The sequence below is a fragment of the Adiantum capillus-veneris genome, chromosome 15 (assembly GCF_014529385.1).
Source record: "Adiantum capillus-veneris isolate H3 chromosome 15, ASM1452938v2, whole genome shotgun sequence".
NCBI lineage: Eukaryota > Viridiplantae > Streptophyta > Polypodiopsida > Polypodiales > Pteridaceae > Adiantum > Adiantum capillus-veneris.
In genome coordinates this window covers 17007340-17014105 of record NC_140945.1, presented here as the reverse complement: position 1 = coordinate 17014105, position 6766 = coordinate 17007340, and the positions used below count along the sequence as shown (strand labels likewise).

The 6766-nt window shown below is 38.8% G+C and overlaps 1 pseudogene; it reads right to left on the bottom strand.

The window, feature by feature from the left end:
- Positions 1–1513: 1513 nt before the first annotated feature.
- LOC147440337 (uncharacterized) lies at positions 1514–6347 on the bottom strand (annotated as a pseudogene).
- Between the last annotated feature and the right edge of the window lie 419 nt (positions 6348–6766).

The window sequence follows — 6766 nt, the reverse complement described above, 5'->3', positions numbered from 1 at the left end:
CGTCGCCTCTGCACGCAAGGCAGCAGGTCATCAATAGGCTGCATATGGACTACAGTGCATTAGGTCATGCCGGCAGGTAAGCACGGAGCACTACATATGGCTTACCGTGCGTAAGGTCATGCAAGCAATGTTGGGGGCAGTAATTGGGCCACAAACGTAGACAATCCGTACTACGTAGGGGCCATGCGCATGCTCACAACAGCAGCTTGAACCTATAATCATCAAATCACATTAGGATAAGGTTGTGAATTGCTCTCTCTTGCAGGCACTCCTTTGAAAAGTCAGCTTACCCCTAGAAATCTCACCATTGTTGGCTTTGTTACCACCCAAGCTATACCTGATGTTGCACCGACACTTATCACTACAACTTTTAGACATTTTCTCACTTTGAGAAAAAGTCCCTTTTCTACCCTTTTTATCACCCTAATGTGTAAAAAACATAGGAAGTGTAAATTATTTTTCTCATTGCTTTTAATTTTTTTTCAATGGTTATTCTTCTTATCCACGCATCAAATTTTTTCATTCTCAAAGTGAGAATAAATCTCTTGAAAAATAAAGTAGTGATGTGAAAAATAATCAAGCTCATAATTATTATTGTCTTTCTTCAATTCATAAGAGAAAAAATTGTTGACGTGTAATAATTGTTGGTCCTATGGAACAAAAAACCAAATTCACAATATGAAAATAATTTTCACTCAAGACCTTGTAAGTTCATGGTGTGAATTTTTTCTAATCGAGGCTCTTAAAGATTGTACTGCACCATAGAAATATTTTCATTCTACATTTCTATTGCTGATGCAAATATCTTTATTACTCACACATCTTCTAATAATAAATATTTCCTCTCTTAACTGAGAGAATTATCAATCTTGAGTGTAAATTATTTTCACTTTTGACATTGAAAATTATTCATTCGTAAGTTGATTTTTTAAACAAGGTAATTAATACATTGGAAGGTAGAAAACCAGTGGAAAAATTTTCTAGTTGGAGCCTTGCCCTTATTTTCTAAGCAAAAGAGAGACATTAATGGTCACGGTCAATGCAAAAAATTGAACAAGGTAAATTTTTTCACTTCACAATGACTAAAGGATCCTTATTCTCATATGTAATTCTTTTGTAGTGATATTATTCACACCTAAAAAGTTTACACGTTAGAAACATTCACACCTCTAATATATTTTCATAGCTATAAATTTATCACATATGGAAAGGAATCTTTATCTTGTATGCATAAAACTATCCAAATTATGGGATAACCTCAATTCAAACATCTTGTGAGGCTAGTTGTTTAGTATGAAAATTCCTAATAGTGATCAATCAACTATTATACAAGCATTCAAGACTATAACAAGAGCAATAATTAACTTGTCCCACAAAATCTTTTAGCTTTATAAGTCAGATATGCGCCTGCGCAATACATGTCAAATTGCCCAAGCAAGATGTCAGAATTAACGAAAATGTTTATCACCAAAGTTCCATAGTGAACTTGACTTTAAACAAGTTCAACTTCATCTTAACCCATATCTTTATCTTTGAGCTTAATCTTGTTTTGCCCAATGGCCCAATGTACTAAAACATCCAATGCCTTTGAGTCTTGGCATTATTTCTTGAAATAAAACGATTCCTTCGAAGTAGTCCATTGCAACTCTTTTAAAAGTCAACTAGTTGCCGATACATGACATCTATGTTGTGCTCGCCCATCAGTTTAAGAGCTATCGCTTCTTTTCTTATCATCTTAAGTGCCCCATTCTGCAAAAAATATATTACACTTGTGTAAGAACTTTGATAAAATATCTATCAAATTTACAACGCAACACGCTCATCTGTAAGACCAAAGATGTTAGTAGCAATACATGAGTCAATAATGTTATGAGAAGGAATCAAATTCCTCCTTTTAGACTTACAAACCTGCAATAAAATAGAAACAATTCACAACATTAAAACATGCTTGATTGGATTAGTATACCAAGAAAAGGGCTTGTACCACGGTAGAGTTATTTTCTTTGCATCTAGCAGGAACTTTGGTAACTCTTTTAGCTTTTCCACTTTCTCTTCCTTCTCCCTTCAAAAACCATTCCATCTCAAAAACATTACAAAAATAGAGATTTGAAGTCTTTACAAATAGTTGACAATGAGCAGACCCTTGAAATGATGACATCATTGTGAGATGATTTTTTGTTTGTGAGATCCTTTAAAGGCTGCAAAAACAAGAATTTCTTAAGGCCTTTCAAGGGGGACACCCTTTAATGACATCAAACCACCAATATCATTGAAGGTCCCTTTGTTTCCACACTATAAGTAGACATATAGATACCATTCAAACACCATTAATAGATAGAGTTTGTTCTTCACACTTTGTGTTTGGGACAATTACGTTCAAGCACATGACCTTTGGCTTATTTTTTGATATGGTAATGAGTAGTGTAGTATCACCATCCTAAAACAAAATTGACAATAGCATGCAAGTCCCAAGATTTAGCTCAACAAGATAACAAACCAACGAAGTCTTCCCATCTAGATGTCTCCATATCACTTCTGATGTCAAAGTCTACTAATGCATGGTTAAGCACCTACATAAACTATCATCTATAAGCAAAAAAGTAGGTCTCAACCCATGAAATAACCAATACTAAAATGAAATCCTCACAAAATACTTGATGATTGAAACACCATGGCCTTCAGCAGCTTCTGCCAAATCAAACATCTTCCATGTCGACTATTCACCAACACCAATAAACATAGCCAAAGTTGAGGGATTGCATGTAATTAATTTTGTGGAAAAGAACACAATCTACCTCTCACTTCTTCGTTTGAATGATCCAAGTGAATAGGTAGATTTGCGCTTAGAGGAGAGTCATTTCCAGAAATAGAGATATGCAAAGTGGATACATGCAAGGCCCCTGGTGGGACTGCCTTGGAATGAACCTCCCAACCCCCCTTTATATAGCCCCTGCACCTCATTCCCTATCCACAGTAGCAATCAGCCCCTTGGGCCTGGTCCTTGACCACTGGCGTTTATGCCATTGGCATGACATTATTCCCTCCTTGGGGAAGTGTTTTTGTCCTAAAAAAGAAAAGTGGGAAACTCCTCCTTAAGAGCACGAATGTTTTCCCAAGTGGCACTTTCTGTAGGTCGATCTTTCCACTTGACAAGAGCCTATCGACGCACATGATGACACATACGTAAATCACGATAGTTGAGAATACATTCATGTTCATGTGGTTGGGTAGGAGGCTCAACGAAATCAACCAAAATTTGTTGGTCAACAACATTGCTGCTCCATGCAAGCATTTCATAAACGGCTTAGATGAAAAATCGGATGAATACGAGAATGTAGTGGTAATGAGAGTTTGTAAGCTCGATTATCCACTCGCTTGAGTATCTTGAAAGGCCTACAATATCTCAGAGATAAGTTAGGTAGTATTGTAACCTAGGGAAGTGGAAGAGGTCACCTTCTCATTATCATGGACGTGCTTCTCTTGCGGTAAGTAAATTTCAAGGTCGAAAATTTATCTTGTGCCCATCTATGCAATTCACTTGATGTGTTGGTATGTCCACTCCCAAAGCTTCCCATAAAGGCACAAACATATATGGAAGATTGCTTCTGTTGATGTTACTATTGAGTATGGTGCATGTGTATCAATTGGAGCCTAGCCTTTATCAAATCGAGTAACTTCCCTTGTATTCTAGAAAGAGATGCCTTTTAAGAACTCTTTCTCCATGTTTTAATGAAAGAGCACAAGATCTATAAGTGAAAATTGCTAGCTAAGCACATTATTGGCCTCTATTGGAGGCATGTGAACAATTGTAACAACAATGACCACTCTCTCTCTCTCTCTCTTTCTTTGGAGTAAAAGGTGAAAGCAAAGGCCTTGATTTAGGGTATTATCATCTATCATTTAGGGAAGAATTTGGGCCGCTATCTTTTCTTGAGATTACTTGTGCTCTTTTGTATATGAACGCGTGAGGCTCATGTTACCCACCGTTTACATCTTTAGTAGTATTTTTCATATCCCCAACTATGATAGATTGGTTAATATAATAATACATCTCTCTCTCTCTCTCTCTCTCTATGTACATCCCTCTTTCACCAGTTTGTAGAGGATTGGTCTCATGGGTTATTTTGGCCTTTTGAAGGCATTAATATATTAGTTGATTTCATCAACCCCCCACCTCCCCTGCCCACTACCCGTCCTTGTTTATATACCTTAGATATGCTAAGTAGAGTTTCTTTAGACTCTAGTAGAACCTCTAGATTCATCTTAGTATCTCTTTTTTGTACCTCTTGAAGATGTTAATATATCATTTCATGTCATTTCATCTCTCTCTCTCTCTCTCTCTCTCTCTCTCTCTCTCTCTCTCTCTCTCTCTCTCTCTCTCTCTATATATATATATATATATATATATATATATATATATATATATATATATATATATATATATATATATATATATATATATATATATATATATATATATATACACACACACACACAAACACACACACACACACACACACACACACACACACATATATATACCACCCTTGAAGATCATCGATCATAGTCAATCTTGGATAGCCTTCTTGCACCTTGTGCGATGCAAGAAGCGAGTGTTCCGAGCTCAGATGGAGCGGGACTTATACCAGTTGTTCTTGAGAAGAGACTCAGGAGAGGCATGGCGTCTCTTTCACAAGCACTCTCCTCCCCTAGTGATTACTTCTTTCGATGTATGGAGTCAGTATGCAACATCCTTATATACGTAGAAAACCCTTCCAGATCATCTTGAGCCATGTCCATGTACAAGTACCTTCTTTACCACTGAGATGGTAAAGACAACCATTGACAGGATGAAGACCAAGAGAGTGTATGATCATGAATATGGTCTAGTAACAGAACACTTTATACATGCTAGAGATATGTTGACAAAGGTTCTTGCAGTCATGTTCACTCGTGCATGTGTGAGGGTCTAATTCAGATCATGCCCATCTTCAAGGTAGGTGATCCTACGAAGGCTAGAAACTATCATACTATTATGATTGAACACACATTGGCATGGTTGTATGCATCTATCCCTAAGCAAAAGTTGAGGAGCTGTGTAGAGAGTGAGGGTGTACATGCAGCACGACATGAGGATTTCAGGAGAGGCTTCTCCACTCTTGACCACATTCCGACACTTAGAGACATCATCAAGGAGGGGAGGACACAGGAAAGATGGATTTATTATAGCTTTGTGGATTTGCAAAAAATCATTTTACAATATGGTGCCAAGAGCCAGATTGATGCGCATGCTACAGGAGATGTGAGTAGAGGAGTATAAGCCACCTCATTATATTACCCTCTTCTACTAGGCACCCATTGTATCAATGATCACAAATTATATTACCCTCTTGTACTAGGCACCCGTTGTATGAGAAATCACAAATATGCCACACAATACCAGCTAGTAGAACTCCTAGATTCATTTTTAGGATTTTTTTTTTGTACCCAAACATGGTATCAGATTCACCAATTTGTGTCTGTTTGGTCTCATAGGTCATTATGGCCTCTTGACGACAGTACTATGTCATTTCATTTCATTCATGACTCTCTAGATTTTGGACAAACAGAGGAGCAGCCACCACTGCAAAGCTCGGCTCATGCTCACACCCACAATACTCTCATTGACTGAACATTGGAGCTAGTGAGATCTAGATGCGTGTGACTAAAGAGAGGAGGTTCACAACATTGATGGGGACTACAGTAGAGGATTCGAGCCATACTATCTCGAAATCTAGAGTACACACGAGGATAAACTCATGACCCATTAGATCACCCTATTGTAATGGACACCCATTGTATTAGTGATCACACATACCCTACACAGTTCTAGCTAGTAGCACTCGTATATTCATTTTAGCATCTCTGTTTTGTACTCAAACATGGTATCAGATTCACTAGTTTGGAACGGTTTTAGTTTAATACGGTTTCAGTGGTCTCATAGGTCATTTTGGCCTCTTGAAGGCACTAATAGATCATTTCATTTCATCTCTCTCTCTCTCTCTCTCTCTCTCTCTCTCTCTCTCTCTCTACATTTCCCTCACCTTTCCGCTAACGTCAATCTATTTCCAAGCATGACCAGTAGCTCTTGATTTAAAATGTCACCTATTAGAAGCGGCTGATGATGTTGATCTTGGTAGAAATTTGCGATGGGAGCCCTGCGGAGGCCAGCTCCGCCCACTACTTCGGTAGGCAACCGTCCTTCGCCGCCTTTTAGCAGAGTGTCGTCGGTGCAAACTATGGTGAGAACATTCTTGCCATCTGTGCTGGGCAGGGAGATAGTCCATACAGATGTGCCCATAGTCCATTGGATGGTGCTAATGGACGCCTAGGAGGTGCAACTGTAGTTGCTAGTGTACATACTTGCCCTCCTTGAATGGACAATGAGCATGAGCTGGTGATGGCACAAGCGAGACGGCTTTACTGGGGAGATCAGCTAGCGCGAACTCTGTCTACACTAGGTTGCGATGCACAATATGAGGCCGAGGCTTTCGTTTGCGAGAAGAATACTACTGTGGTACGCTTCATGATTACATTGTTTTTGTCAAGGAGTGGGGGAACCCGCCACGCCTTTCCTCAAATTCCACAACTTGGGTGTTTAGCAGTAGCACCGGGCGCTACTACTCCCTATGCACATTGGCACGATTTCTCTAAACTATAAGGGCGCTTGGCCATAAATTTAGCTCGGGTTCAGAGCACGGCTTCAAAAAGGCTGCACCAACATATA